General features: G+C 42.3%; 1 protein-coding gene across 2 annotated transcripts in view; it reads right to left on the bottom strand.

The window, feature by feature from the left end:
* LOC111864314 (potassium voltage-gated channel protein Shaw) overlaps positions 1-14,370 on the bottom strand; it is a 261,436-nt gene that overhangs the window by 102,199 nt on the left and 144,867 nt on the right. Inside the window, exon 4 of one of the 2 annotated variants that reach the window (XM_023851473.2) lies at positions 1,152-1,250. The gene's annotated coding sequence lies outside the window, so the exon portion shown is untranslated. Of the gene's footprint in view, positions 1-781; positions 919-1,151; positions 1,251-14,370 lie in introns of those variants that run through there. The other variant, XM_033751436.1, reaches the window with a different exon arrangement.

The raw sequence follows: 14,370 nt of genomic DNA, 5'->3' as shown, positions 1-14,370 counted from the left end.
TGTTAGTATCGAAATGTTCGGTTAGATGGATCTGCTGAAGGACTGGCATGGCACGTTGCCTGCACTCTCTATATTGGAAGGACGTAATTCATATAGCCGTTTTTCAGGTTCTGACTAAAAGAAGTTTATTCTTGACACTCTTTATGTTTCGAAAGGTTAATTTTTATGTACAGCAGCGTTTAAACCACATGTATTACACGATGTTACAGAAACTGATGCGAAAAAACGTTGAGTTCTCGAGAGATAGATGTTTGAGCACTTTGTAAAATTGAAAATAAAGATTCGGAAATGTTAAGGCCAAGTTTTTCCCGTGCTTAGTTAAGCACCACGCCATGAAGACGTATGGGAAGTGGAGGTACAGTTCCACGCATTCTTAGCCTTTGAACTCGAGAGGTCAGCTCCATGCCCCGCCTATTTTTTGCCTGAGAAAAGAGACCCCGGTACCCTTTGGACAGGCCCCAGAGCCATCCTGAAAGCTATGGGGAACATGAAAAGTCTTACCCCTGTCAAGACTCGAACCCCAAGTTCTCTTCCGGCCTTTGGCGTAGCCTCTGTACTTACTGGGCTATCCTGCTTTCCGATATGTCTAAAGTATTGTGGCACGTAAACCAGTTGCTAAACAATGACGCGAAATAAGCCGCCATACAACAGCCGTTGCTAGGTAATGAAAGCAACAGACACGCACGCAACAGTGGAAGAGTTGTTGGGGTGGTGTTCTCTGTGCGGTCCGTGCCGGGGATGTATAAAGACGGCCAGCTGCCATCAGAGTAGAGATACTTACCTGACCCGAGAAAGAATGATCTGGCAAGAGCCAGCAGCATGTACAAAAGACAACTTTGACAGAGTAGAGTCTTGAGTCAGCAGTGAAAATAGGAGGCGGTTGGTGTGAAATGGCCGCCAGTCTGCAAGGACGTGATCCCGAGAACAGGGGAACGTCCGCTGGTGTTGACAGAGTAGACTGAGAAGGCTTTGTGTGTGATGCACTGAACTGCAGATTAGGTGAATCAGCGATAGCACTATATTTACCAGTAGTTACGATCTGTAAGAGTTCAATAAATCGAAATACCAATCAAAACCCCGTCTACAGTCACGCGCATACACGTGACAGTATGAACTTGAAGAAACGTTGATAACTAAAGCATTTGACTCACCGATTGAGAAGAGAATTAAGCTTCACGATCCAGCAGCTTTAGCCCTGGAGAAGGCGCTCCGGATTGGAGCCTCTGTGTACCCTTCAGCTGTCGTGGACGCTGTGAAGAAGAGAGAAATTCATCGGCTTTGGCCAAGATAGTACTTTGCGTTCTCTTTCATTCAGTAGCGTAGTCACGAGGTCCACTGAGCTATCCTAACCAGGATAAATGTAACCAATGTAGTTTAAGGAAGTTACCTAATTAGCTAAATAACTTCATGGAGCTCAGCCCTTCTTGAGAAGCAGCCAGTTGTACAGCTACTCAAGAAATTCCCAGCCTTTTATGTAACCCGAAGGTGTATTACCATGTTCACAAGAGCCCTCAACCAGTCCCTATCCTGAGCCAGATCAACACATTGCATGTCACCCCATTCTGTCTCTCTAAGATCCATTTTATTATTACCCTCCCAACTATATCTTAGTCTTCCCAGTGGTCTCTTCCCTTCTGGCTTTACCATCAATATCCTTTATGCATTCCTCTTCTCCTATTCGTGCTACATTCCCTGCCAATCTCTTCTCCTTGACTTGATCATTCTAATTAATTTGGCGGAGAGTACAAGTTATGAAGCTCCTCATTATGCAGTTTTCCACAACCTCCTGTCACTTCTTCTTTCTTCGGTCCAAATATTCTCCTCAGCACCCTCAGGCTATGCTCCTCCCTTAATGTCAGAGATCAAGTTTCACACTCACACAGAACCACTGGCAAAATTCGTTATTAAAGAAATTATCAATAATCCATGGATGGATTTAAGATTTATACTTTAGGTTTACGGCTCCGTCAGTAACTACTTTATAGCGCCGTATGGTTTGGTAATTGATGAAGTGAAAATGAAGTGGAAAGAAGTAGTCATGTCCGGTCGCGATGCTCTCCCGGCGCTTGTCTGGAAGGACTGAGGAAAACCGCGAAACCAACACCTCTAAACTACCAGTCTAACGCCTTATCGCTGCCCCAAACCACTCAACACATCGCTGGAGGCGAGAGAACAGCTTCACGCTCTTATCCCTCTAACAGAACGGAGAGAACTCGTTTTAAGTTCTGAAACGTGTGCAGAGCGGTCAGACACGAGGCGGCTGCGGTCGTGGCTTATACTTGCTGCCTGCATCAGAAAGTACGAGTCAGCTGGAAGCGACTGTGTGATTAATGGCACTGGCACGGAGACTGTGACTCTCAGTGCTAGAGCCCGATTCACAACACCTAGAGGTTCCACAACTGTGGTGCGCTGACAGTAACGACGTAACAAAGCTTTCATTTAATTAGGGAAAAGCTGATTTCTCAGTAGTGGCGGTTCTGTATGCATGAATGGAGACGACAAAAACACAGCAAGTTTTCTGAGATATTATCCCATTAGAATTTATTTTGCTGCTGGTCCTCGTCAGCACAGTTATTATTGGTTCCGAATCCCACGGGACTCATGACCATATTTTACTGCCTGACAGCTCTGGGAGCCTTCTCATCACTTCGCCTTAAACCTGAAGTCAACGTCAATTTACGACCGACAGTCAGCCAGTCTGTGTTGGTGTCAAGCCCCATATGGGGCCGAAGGCCAGATTTTTATTACGGTTAGACAGTTGCGGGTTTGTTGATGTGGCGCCCCCGCAATTATGGGAGGATGAGCCTGTCGTTTATAATTGTTACTGGTCTTCGCCAGCGCATTCACTCTCGAGTCTGAGTCCCACGGGACTCATAACCATATTTACTGTTTCAGATTGGAGACTTCCACAACCTGGAATGCCAGGTTCACGCGTCTATTTCCTTCAGGAACAGGATGGCCCCAGACACTGGATTTTATTTTCGTCGCCTGTTACGACTTTAAGGACTGAATTTATACTAAACTCTGTAAAGGTTCAGTTCGTACCTCACTGGAAACAATTCCGTCTCCGCTACAAAACCCAACCAGTCAATGCTGTCTAGGGAAACAGTCACTATTCATTGTAGGAACCATAGGAACACATAAATACACTCTGTGGGCAGAATGTAGTGTTTTTGTATGTTAAAGCAGGTGGTACATATAGTAACCACTTTGATTTAAAAGGTTACAGAATGCGATGTTCCGGCTTACGAAACTGTGTAAGCCGAGAGTGGTAGCATAGCATCGGCATTCTGCATTCATACCTGGGAGGTACTTATTTCGAACCTCTGTCAGGACGTCGGCTAATATTACTGAGGTTTTTCGTCATTTTCCTCAGTGATTTCAGGAATATTCTGGTAGAACTTCGAGTAGGCCACGACTGACTCCTTCTGTCACACCAACTATAGACACTATGTAGGCTACACTCTGACAGCGTTCTTAAATATTTCACAAAGTATAGACTATTTGGAGTGTAGTCCTTTTCAAAAAGTTCACAGACTCTCAGTTATTAGAGAAATTATATACTTTTTATACAGCCCGAAGATTCATTGTCGCTTTCACAACAGCCCAGATCTGAGCTTTGCCCTCAACCAGAGGAACTCAGTCCTCATTTCCGTAACCTATATTGTCACGTTTTAGGGGTGTGTGACTACAGACGGGGTACGGATTGAATATTGGATTTATTGATACATCTCGGAACTATAAGAAATTACAGCGTCACTGATGAGCTCCATACTTTACAGTTCACTACAGCACACACTAAGCCTGTTTCAGCCTGGTATGTTTCAACTGTCGTTCCCTAGCAACGGCTTCTAACTGTGGAGATCCTTCAGCTTCTGGCTCTCATGTGCTCTTGTTACAGCCGCCCGTGCAGAACTCTTGTGAATTATCTCGATCCCAACTGCCAACTATCAACTCAAATATTACGCAATTTCTTCTCAGCTTCCCTTGCGGAGCTCAACCGAAATGCCAACCCTCAACCCTCTTTCAAGTATTCATTCATCTGGTCTGGGGTCCTCGTTATATAGCCTCAGGACGTACTCAACGGAAAACACCGCTTTCGACAAGTCCTCTATTTTTGTAGGCGTGTTTATCGACCTGTTGCCTAGAAACGGCCGTTAGTTAATTCGCCTTTTCCACAACAATGGCTGTATCCGTTATAATTCTTATGCTTCGGAGGTTCCTGTTTGCTCCAACTTCAGGGAAATAACTTTTGTACCCAGAAGATGGATGCAGCAAATTTCTTCAAATATTAATTGCTACCTACAAAAGAACACGGCGTCACATGTCAGAAGACCGTAATATTCAACGCGCTTAGGATCTCAAATTTCGTGACGTAACAATTTTATGTGAGCATAAGGAGAACCTCTGCTGGAGAACTCACAGGAAATTCAACGGTTAAATTTCGACAAATGTGAATGTACCGGTCTGTGCCGCCGTGTAGTCACGTAGACATTCAAAGACGATTCAGAAAGGACGTAATGCTTCCATCTTGAATAAGCTTACACAAAGCATTTCTGCTTGCTGGCTTCTTGCTTGGCTTAACCTTCGACACTGAATATTGAGATAGTACCGGGTGTCCAGATGAAAAGTATCCAAAATAAAAAATATATATCTGGGAAACTGATTGTCATTTATGTCATCAGAAAGGAAAACTCTGAATATTTTTTATGCCCGGCTTACGGGCAAGCGCCGCCACATTTCTGCCACCATGTTAGGAATCACCTGGACAGAGAGATGGCTGGGAGATGGATCGGCAGATGTGGACCAATCGCTTGGCTTCCTAGGTCGCCAGATTTAACGCCAGTGGAGATTGTGGAGATATGTGAAGTACAGTGTGTCCCAGGTTAAGATCAAAGACCTCCAACACCTGAAATCCCGCATGAGGAACGCTATGGTTACAGTAACACCGAAGATGCTTCAAGTAACGTGGAACGAGGTCGAATATAGTCTGGATATTTGTCGTGCCATCAAGAGAAATTTATTGAGAAAGTTATATACTCAGAATAAAAACTTTAATAGTTTCCCTTTGCAATGGCGTAACCCATAAATGGGCATAAAGGATTATTTCTGAGATATAATTATTTTATTTTGGATACATTTTATCTGGACACTCTGTACATTCGTCCGACACTTCTGCTGTACGGCACAGCGTCATATCCAGGTGGCGGTACTCATCCTAGTTGCAGCTTTGAAAATCTCTAAACCAACACACGTGAACGCCATCAGTAGAAAATACCAGTTACGTCAAGGACATAAGCAGTGGTGTTATAGGAACATCTGTATATGTGAAAAGCTCACTTTATTGCACGTCTAAGTGGAGGATGACCCAGTAAGCCACATAAAGTACAGGGAGATGTTGGTGCGTGATGTTAACGCTAAATTAAAAACCTCAGCTTTATGGATCAGTGGAATGCACTCAGCTAAACGTAACAAACGCCAAACTTAACAAATATTTCATTCCTCTATATACATTTCCAGCTTTTCATCTCTGACAGATTATCAAGGCATCAGGAAACACTAGTGTCAATGTTCAACTGTTTCAATTTGCAGCTCTTACTTACTCTACTGTTTTTAGTTCACCCCAAATAAATTGAACTAACTGATCGATATCATATTGCTCTGCCAGTAGCTTCCTTCCCGATTAATAATTCAACTCTTCTCAGTTTAAAATGAAAGTAGCCTTCTCGGGCTATCATCATTGACAGTTGTTTAAAAGTTGAAGACGTACGGGCAATAATATCTATTGCATCGTCAGATTCTGTTGTGTCATGGGATTCAAACGGGTCACGTCAGACCCTGATGATGAGGCGGGAGTTAGCCACTGAAAATTAAGTAATTTTATTTAACTAACAAGGCTGATTGCCCCAGAATGATTTATTGAATGTTTTAAACTTAATGGATGCTGCTAGTGGCATCTGCTACCGAGGATATTCAGTGCAAACATAGGCCCTGAAGGGGGAAATATTGCCACGTATTTGGTGGTGTGCGTGACTTATAGACGGGGTTTGATTTGATGAGGGGATTTATTGCACTCTTATATAACTTGTTACTATACTTCACAAACACACTATACCTCCTCCGTCATCTTCGACTGCCGCCTCAAGAGCCTCCTTCCTTTCTCCACTAACTGCTAACATAGATCTCCGAAACTCGAATGATTATTCTCCACTGAACTTTTCATTATAACCAGCTTGCACGGACCGAATAGAAAACACCGCCTCGAACAATACCCTCATTGTTGTGTGTTTACCGGTCCGTTGCTTAGATAAGGAATTCCGCTCTTAATTCCACTGATTGGGTAATTTTGAAAACTAGGAGTTCACACAATTTCTGGATCTCCAGTCAGCTAGTTGTAGTTTGGGACTTTGAACCTTAATGTCCTAACATTGCTTTTGACAGCGCACTGACTGATAACCCGCTTGGGGTGGGTTTCAAAACCGCCTACTTTTAAGTTACGACGTGCAGGACTTGTCAGTGATCGAATTCTCAAAGTTTGCCGCCGTGCTACTCGCAAACAAAATTTCTCAGAAAAAGCCACAGGGGTGCTTCCTGTGCAACATCAAGATTTGGAATAAGTCCATTCCTGAGAACAAGAATGTGATATGTCCCACAGGCTTGGTTATTACTTGTTATCTGCAATTAATTTTTGTTACTGATTATTCTAATTATACTTAAACTAGTGAGCGACAGTGGAGCGGTTACACTTGTCGCCGTGTAGTCTGGGCGATTTTCGCTGACTCTTAGAAGGACTTCAGCCTAGATAATTAAATAAAACAATCGATCAGCAAGAAACAGAAAAGAATTCCGCTTGCTTCCTTCAGGTTGCTTGCTTGATTTACTGTTCCATATTGAAGATGGAGGCAGTACGTTCCTCCGAAACGCCAGTAATCTTCTACAGAACTACACGACGTCACATCCCAAAAGATAGCACCTTTCATAGTCATCACTGTGAGAACCTTAATTTAATTACGTAATGAACTTTCATGTGGTGGAAACTGAGAATTCGGACGGGTCTAACGGGTCTCATGCCACGTAGCACTTTATGTAATTACCACTGTTTTGGAGGAATTATTTTTTGTACCGTGCAGATGGAGGCAAAAGGATTCTGATAAATTTTGTTACGTATCTATAAAACTTGGCGGTGTCACATGCCACAAATCTGTGATCTTAGTTAACAAATTGATCTGGAATTACGTCAGATCTCGATGGGTAGAGATTTTCACCTTGCTTTTATATGCAGCAGACCATTGGTTCGGTCTCCTTTCTGTGAGACTGTCAGCACTATCGTACTGATCGATGCCATAATTTCCTGTCCAACAAGCGAGTTCGTTTGCTCGTAAATTAGATAGAGAAGCCCTGCTTTGAAAATACGAGCTTTGGTGGTGACCGTACAATTTTATTTTACAAGTATTTTTCATTTTTGAGTCCAGTACAGGTGAACGCGATACTGCTGTGAACAGAGAGCAGTTTTTTGCCTGATACTTTCAGACCTTCAAACTTTTGACATGAATACAGTAAGAGTAATGCACATCGATTCTTTCACCTAGACTTTCTATGTACTTCCATTTATATACATACATACATACATACATGTTTGGTAGAGGATAAATTTATTATTACCGTTACGCAATATAGAGTTACCATAGCAACGAATTGTAGAGAGTTAGCACTTTGCATTAACATAAGTGACGCGAAGTCCATCTACTCCACGATTTTAACGACGGCAACCTAACAAAAGTAAATTCCTCTGTATATATGCTTGAATTTCCCGTCGGCATAAGAATAACGCAGGTATATGTTGAAGATAGAATCTAATTAATGATGACGCAATAGCCTACAGCATTACATGATGATGATGCATCTTCATTTCCATCGTAGTTTAGTAGCTCACGAACTAGTGAACAGTGTTTGTTGTAGTGTGTTGTGTCTATTTTGTAAGTATTGCTAATATTNCACAAGGTTGTGAGACGTTGAGGGTCCCACATTATCTAGACAGTGGGCTCAAAGATGGCGGTAAGGTGGCCAGCCTTACGCGCTGGCCGCGTTTTACTCCCCAGGAAAATTATTTAATTACTTCCTGGTACTCATTTCTGTTAGAGGCTGAGTCGACTCCAGGGCCATAGTGCGGCTGGAAGGATTAGGTCAATTGAAAAAAATCTAATGACCACATCGGGACTTGAAACCGCGACCTTCCGGCTTGTAGCATAGTGCCTCAACCAAGTGAAATGTATTATACTCTCTCATGTTTGCTAGGCAACGCGACAAGAAATTGTGTGGGTTCTCGGATTTGAACGAATAACTTTATTGGACAGTCCCTTCTACACTTACACTTGCAGTTATTCTCCACTTACAGCGTCCTTTAGACGTTTCTTCTCCAATGTCACAACACTACTGCTCTAGTCTGTCTTGAACTGCTGTAGAACTCTTCTGTTCTATTCAGGTATGAACTCTCTCCTGCTAAAGTCGAATACAAACTGAACTCTCGTCGGAGCTACACTGACCCTTATAAAGTGTACTCGGACTGACTAGGGAACATCGTGTCCAAGAGTTCGTTTTACGGGTTCCATCCGCCTGTAGTATTTGTTTCCATGGATATCCTTTCATTTCCGGGGCAACGCATTTGTTGTTTAGGTAATTCCTATGCAACGTCTGTTGGTATTACCTTTCCACTGAAGCATACATTCTTATCGCAGCCGTTGCCTATCAATGGACGTCTTATCGCCTGACTGTTAGGCAGCACGCCACAAAACTTTAAGAAGCTGAAGATTTACAATTGATTTTTTTGAGCGTGTTATTTATGTGAGATGGTTTTAAAGTTAGACCTTGAAGTAGCATTCTGTAACATGTATAACTGGGAAGGAACACGGGAGAAACAGAAGAAAATAAATAGTACGAAAAGCTTAGCTTATAATGAGACTTCCTGTTGAGTTCCCAGCTCGTGTTACACTGATTTTGTTCATATTCTCTAAAGTTCCTGTAAATTTATCAGGTGCTCACAATTAAGAGTTAATTGCCAATGCAAATCTATGAACGTAATGTTCATTACACCTTCACACTTGAATCAGGGAAGATAGAGCAGACGTAACAGCCAGCAAGAAACTCCCAAAGCCATTACCAGGAAACAGGGTCAGTAGTTTTACTACTGGATGCAGTGCGACAGGCAGAGGAGCGGTTCAGCGCAATGCTGAAAGGAGCAGTCTGTAATCCTGTGTATGATGTCGTATTTAGAGCAATGACTTATCTCCTAATTGCTCGGTACCTCTACCGAAATTCCAAGCCACTTAACCAAAGTCGTAGTGACATTGTTGTATTTACCCATTAAAGCCCAGTGGTTACTATAAGTACCATCTGCTTTAACCTACTAAAACTCTGCATTCTGCCCACAGAGTGTATTTGAGTGTTTCGTATGTTTCTCGCAATAAACAGCGACTGTTTCCTAAACAGCATTAACCGGTTGGGCTTTGTAGCGGAGACGTAATGTGTTTCTTGTGAGGTACGGACTGGACTTGTGTATATTATGTAGAAAAAATAGCAGGAATTTAACAGTCAATAGCGCCTATACAGAATGACCGCCCCTCCCTTCGTCAAAGAGGAGGCCCCGTTTCTAAACACGTACATGTCCAGGAGAAAAGAAAAATCTTGTTCGTAGATTTCGACGAGATCTGAAGTCAAGAGTGACTGTACTGGCGAGGGTTACTGCATTTTAACCGACAGACCAATTAGTCTTTGAAGGTTTAAAAACAAATAAATATTCTCAAATTGGATTTGGATATATTTAATTAGAAAAAGAATTATATTAATTTATTTAGTAACTGAGTTCAGTTAGCAAAGTCGTCAGGATCATTTAGGCTATATGTACAGAATGACTTGGAATGAAAACACGAGTAAACCAGGATATAAATATGAATCCAAAGATGACGTCACTACGAAGAGCACTGTCTTCCGTGATGAGACTGCTGTTTCGAGGTAACATCCGTCTTCTGAGAAGATGGGCAAGACAAACTAGCAACAGGAAACGTTAAGCAGCAAACAGAGCTTTCNCTTAGTGGGGGGTGGAGTCCAACTGGGTCCACTCGGCACGGCGGCCACTGATTGGTCTATTGTATCCTGCTCCGGGTGATTATGATGATGAAGAATTTGGTGGCATGAAGATTGGCAGGGGAAACCGAAGTACTTGGAGAAAACCCTCCCCAGCCTCACTTTGTCCACCACAAATCCCACTTGACCAGACCCCGGGATCGAACCCGGGCCGCCGCGGCGGGAAGCCAGCGACTAACTGCTTGAGCTATGGCGCGGTCATAAACAAAAGTAAGTCATTTTTCTTGTTATCTCGACTTTCTGAATTAATGTCGAATTTTAAAATTTGGAAAGAAAACTTGGTGTCTTTGCCTTTGAGATCAGAGAAGTTTAATTTCAATAAATTAAAATCGAAGGAAACCTGAAAAAGGAGGCGATATATTCCTCCGAAACACAATTCACTCTCCGAACTACTATAAGGCGTTACGACCCAGAAAACCATACTACGCACACTGATCGTGGTGAGAGCCACCAGCTAAGTTAGCGACTGTCCTTCTCGAAATTCGAACCTGGTTCCTTTAGCACTAACTAATGTTAGGGGGCCATTCAGTTACTCAGTAATTTCCAGAATGTTCATTTCCTTGTTCACAGAAGCCCTCCACTGGTCACTATCCTGAGAGAGATCAGTCCAGTTCATAACAACCATCCTGTCTTTCTAATTTTAATATTATCAACCCGTCTATGTCTTGTTCTACTTAGTGATCGCTTTCCTTCTGGTTTTCCACTAGAATCTTACATGCATTTGTTTTTCTCTCCTTGTGTGCTACATGTCCTGCTCATCTCATCCTCCTTGACTTGATCATCTAATTATGCTTCCCGACGAATAAAAGTTATGAAGCTCCTCATTATGCAGTTTTCTCCAACCTCCTAACGCTTCATTCCTCTTCAATCCAAATATTCCCCTCAACACCCTGTGCTCAAACACCCTCAGTCTATGTTCCTCCCTTAATGTCAGAGACCAAGTTTCACGCTCATACAGAACCACCGGCAAAATTATAGTTTCGTGGGTCCCTTGTCACCATAGCATGGCGCGTCCTCGGGTTGCGGATGGAGGAGACGGCCTCCAGATATCGAGGGTAGTTGCGATTATATTGAATAAACAGTCGCGGACAGCTGAAAACGGTGGTCCTCTAGCTTTGTGTTGGGCGTGGGGCTGTCAACTCAACGTAAAAATAAATTTGTTACGAAATGTTACAAGGGTCACATAGCTTATGCAAAAGTAATTATTATATCACTTTTGTAAGGCACTAAAAATACTGGAAACAGGAGATGGATAGACGGATTCGAAGAAAAATGCTCGGAATTCTGTGACAGATTTCAAGATGACGGTTCATATGGGAGTCGTCAACTCCTTCTGAATTCGTCTAACCCGCTCTGGGCACAACTTCTATCATTACTTACCGAGTTGCACACCCACAACATTTTATTGTGGTTATAACATCTGTGACATTTACTAACGGAAATTTACACATAATCTCGTTCACATTTTATGAGATTGCATCTGTACACAGATAAACAAGACGATATTGTCCGGAGAGTTTTGCGGGATCTGTTTTCACGTAACTGACAAAGAGGGATTTGTAAACACATTACTTTCTTCAGAATGTCAGCGTGGGAAATTCCAGGAAAAACTGTTAGTACCTTAAGCTTCCAAGACCACGTCCCACTCATGTCATTCTAACATTTCCTGCTTGTTACCTAGCAACCATGCCAGGAAGGAAAGACGTTTCTTTGTTGTTCTCTAGTGATCCATTTGAAACTAAATTTTTCTGGGCTTTATTTCATCCGTATTTCGTTGTTCATTTTAGGTTTGAGACATTCAGCATCTAATTTCCCACGAGATCAGCATCAAGTGAATAAGATTCATTTCAGAACATTCTTTAAACACTCCTAAAGGGTTAAGAAGCCGGTCACGGTAGCCGAGCGGTCTAAGGCATGTACTGTCTTCGCGAAACCGGGATCGTGGGTTTGAATCCCACTCAAGGCATGGATGAGTAGTTTGTGTGTGTGCGTTTTTCTGTGTTTGTGTATAGGTAGAGGCCTTGCGACGAGCTGATCACCCGCCCTAGGAGTCCTACCGAATGTGTAAGATCTAGAAAACCTGAAGTGAACGGATTTCATGGAGGTAGGCCTAGGCCCACTGGGGCTGTAGTACCAAGGAAAAAAAAAGTAAGAAAACTTGAAAACTGAATGGTTTCCAGAATATTACATAAATAAAGACTTGTGTTTTTGAAGTGAAAAATTAAATTACGGAAAGGAATGGCAACAGAAGAACAGGAGCAGCAGACAGCAACGAAAGAGGAAGAGAAGATATGGAAAGACATAGCAGCAGATGTGAAGGGCAATTCAGCTTGCAAATGCATGATAGTAGGGTTTTGATAAACTGTGTCACGCTTATGAGGACTATAAAGGAGATTCAGATCGGTAATCGGATTTATTGAACTCCACACTCACGTATATATTGCCGTTGTTTGGTAGCGGCTACCAACGGCGGATGTTCCCTTTCCTCTGGGTTCTCAAAACTGTCCCCGGCCTCAGCTACCCGCTTCTCACAAAAACAGTTCACAAAGACTGAACCTCTAACTAACGCACCAACCAAACAATGAATTCAAAAGTAACAGCTAACTAGCCTTGCTTATAACATCACGGCACGGACCGCACAGACAACACCCTTCCTCTGTTGCTGTTTATGGACTGCTGCCTAGTAGCAGCCTTTTATAGTTGTTTCTTCCGCGGTCGTTGCTAGGGTTGATCTGGCTCAGGATAGGGACCAGTGGAGGGCTCTTGTGAGCACGCTAATGAACTTACGGGTCCCATGAAATGATGGCAAGTTTTTGAGTAGCTGCACAATTTGCGGCCTCTCAAGAAGGACTCAGCTCCATGAGTGAGTTTTTTAAGTTTAATACTATTAAAACGTATATTCAATGAAGATATTTCTGACTTGTTCCCATGTTTTACTTAATTTCGTATTAAAATTTGTGTCAAGCGGGAGAACTAGGATTTCCACGCGAAGTTCGAAATACACGTATTTCGCCTCGTGTGAGTTTTCTAACCATGATTCGTTCTGCTTTTCCACGGCTTCCAATTCATCAATTTATCTGTCAGGAGTAAAAACTCTGCTAAAATGAATTTTGTCCCATTTTATTATAAAAACTGGCATAAAATAGGCGAATGTACGCTTTTAGGTGGAGTTTACAGTAAACAGCCTTTTAGATGGTTCTTTATACAACTATCTATCTTTTCACGTATCCATCAATCAATCCTGTCATACATCCTTTCATTCATCCGTCTATATCTCATTCAACATTTTATTCTGTTCTACTTCTTATAACACCCTATCTTATTTCATATCTGCCTTTGCTTTCATGTTTTGTTCTATGATTGCTCATCTTTGCATACTGAATAGAGAAACAGGGAAAAGGAGAAGGAAAGAAACCCATGCTTATTGCTGTTTTCCTTTCCTTATTCTATAAACAGACCAGAACAAAGGCCATATATACTATTGCTGTATTACGTGGTAACGTAGTTGGTTGAGGCTGAAGGTCGCGGGTTCGATACCCCATTAGGTGAAGAAATCTTTTTTTTTTTCGATTGACATCCTTGCAGCCGCACTATGGCCCTGGGGTCGACTCAGTCGCTAACAGAAATGAGTACCAGGAATCTTTCTGGGGGGGTAAAGTCAGACCGATGCTCAAGGCTGATAATTTCACCGCCATCTGTTAGCCGATTTTCTAGAGAATGTGGGAGCCTCGACGTCTCACAACCCTATGGGCCTTCACGGCCTGTTACAGGAATACCTTTACTTTTTTAGCTAATTTGCTTTTTCTGTACCAAGATAAAAAAAGAGAGAGATTAGAATTAGAATTCTTATATTTTCCGTATTTTGTAGAGAGACAAAAATAAGAAATCAGTTTCCTTCTACTCCTTTTCTGCGTATGATTTTATGACGAAGTTCGAACATTAACGTGACAAAAGAGGTCACGCGGTCTGTATGAGGACTTGCACTGCTAACAATTCAACGCTACTGTTGCACCAACAATATGGAGTAATTAAACTGAAACTAGGGCAAGGTTCCGGAAACTGGCAGATATCAGAATGGATGTGAAAGAATTATGCTGACGCAAACGAAAAGAAAATTGACTCGATGCTGCAGGAGCGCGCAAATAACTACACTTGTAATGTTTCAGACCTTTGAAATTGATCCCAGAAATGATGTTTCCTCCAGTTCCAGAACATATTGTGTAGTTTCAT

Source organism: Cryptotermes secundus, unplaced genomic scaffold (genome assembly GCF_002891405.2).
Source record: "Cryptotermes secundus unplaced genomic scaffold, Csec_1.0 scaffold29, whole genome shotgun sequence".
NCBI lineage: Eukaryota > Metazoa > Arthropoda > Insecta > Blattodea > Kalotermitidae > Cryptotermes > Cryptotermes secundus.
The sequence above is the reverse complement of the archived record's forward strand: the minus strand, read 5'-3'. Positions and strand labels throughout refer to the sequence as shown.